Source organism: Sciurus vulgaris, assembly GCF_902686455.1.
Source record: "Sciurus vulgaris genome assembly, chromosome: X".
Taxonomy (NCBI): domain Eukaryota; kingdom Metazoa; phylum Chordata; class Mammalia; order Rodentia; family Sciuridae; genus Sciurus; species Sciurus vulgaris.
In genome coordinates this window covers 17,644,612-17,646,686 of record NC_136471.1, presented here as the reverse complement: position 1 = coordinate 17,646,686, position 2,075 = coordinate 17,644,612, and positions in this window count along the sequence as shown.

The window sequence follows — 2,075 nt, the reverse complement described above, 5'->3', positions numbered from 1 at the left end:
AGGGGTACTTCCGAGCAGAAATCAGCAAAACAATTAGGATTCATCCGCAGACTTAAAGAGGTGTCCAGAATCTCTAGCCAGGAAAAAAAAAAAAAAAAAAAAAAAAAAAAATGTTCTCTGTATGAACGCAGACCACTTCTGGGAGAAGTGGTTGACTTTTCAAAAGCTGAAATCCTAACAGAAGGCAACAGAGACACTAAACAGGCAAACATGGTCCACTTAGAGTAATGAATTAAATCTCCAAAAACAGACTCTAAAAAAAAATAGGAATATATTAGTGGTCTGACAAAGAAATCAAATAGCAATCAGAAGTATGGTTAAAGAATTAAAAGAGAACACAGACAACCAAATGAAATCAGGGAAATGATCTAAGTATGAAATTAGAATACAGAGATTAAGACAGAAAATACAAAGAAAAACCAAAGAGAAATTCTGGAATGGAAATATACAATAAATGGATTCAAAAAGTCAGTAGGGGGACTTGATAATAGACAAAAGGATTAATGAAATTGAACATAAGACTTTTGAAAGTACCAAAGTAGGGGAGCAAAAATAAAAAAATATATATGAAGAAAAATGAAGAGCTCCTAAAGGATTTATGAGACCCCATCAAGAAGAACAAGGTATCTGGAACAAGGTACTGTGGAAGTCTCAGATTATGAAAAGAGTGAAAGGGGCAGAGAAACAATTTAAAGACCTATCAACAAAAACAAAAGAAAACAACAACAACAACAACAAAACAAATCTAAGGAGAGAAATGGATATAACACTAGAAGCCCAAAGAGCTCCAACTAGAAAATAAATTCAAAGAAACTTACACTATGACACATCAAAATCATACTCTCAAATGTTGGTGATTGGTCGATTCTTCACAATGCCCCAGAGCATAAATTGTTCTATAATATAATCCAACCAAATTCTGTCTCCTTTGTAAGAAGTTGTCGGGGTCAGGTTTTTGTTTGTTTGTTTTTTAACCCCAGGGTGGTGACTTCCAGCTTTTATAATATAGTTCTCTCTTACAAACTAGCCAAACTACAATTTGGACCATGCCTTAAATATCCTTTCAGTTGCCTTTTACCATACTCTCCATGATTCTCTAGAGCACCCTTAAACATGAACTTCTCCAAAATATATTTTAAATAAAGTTATCTCTTTGGGTATGATAAAAAAAAATCAAATACAAAGAGAGCATCTTGAAAGCCACAAGAGGAAAAACAGTTTGTCACATATAAGGAGGCTTTGATTAGATCATCTGCAGATTTCCCAGCAGAATCCTTGTAAGCTAGAAGGGAGTGGGATGATATATTCAAAGTATTGAAAGAATAAAAGCTGCCAATCAAAAATACTACCTATGGCAAAACTGTCTTTCAAAAACAAAGGAGCAAGGGGATTTTCTGGGATGAACAAAAGCTGAGGGAGTTCATCACCACTGGAACAAAATTCTGAAAAGCCCTTCAAGATTCAGTGAGAGGGGTTGGGGTTGAGGCTCAGTGGTAGAGCGCATACCTAGCATGTGTGAGGCACTGGGTTTGATCCTGAGCACCACAGAAAAATAAATAAATAAAATAAAGGTATTATGTCCATCTACATCTACAATACTTTTTAAAAAGATTCAATGAGAGGATCATAAACAGCAATACACAATCATGTGAAAATATAAAATTTCCTGGTAAAGGTGAATATGTATACAATTACAGAATTCTGTAGTATTGTAACATACGTACATAAGTCACATTTAAATCTGGTATAGAATTTAAAAGAACAAAACCATAAAGCATAATTACCAATCTATATTAATGAATATACAACATAAAAGAGGTTATTTGTGTCATTAAAACATAAAGGGACAGAGTAATTATTGGATTAGCATTTTCATATGTAGTTGAATTTATCACTTTAAATAAATGGTTGAATTTTGAGAAATTTTATGAAATTGTAGTGATAACCACAAGGAAAATCCTACAGAATAGGCACAAACAGAATCAAAAGGTCATTACAAAGAAATCAATAAAACATAAAGGGTGGCAACAAGAGAAGGAATTTGGGCCAAAAAAGCTACAAGACATAATGATATT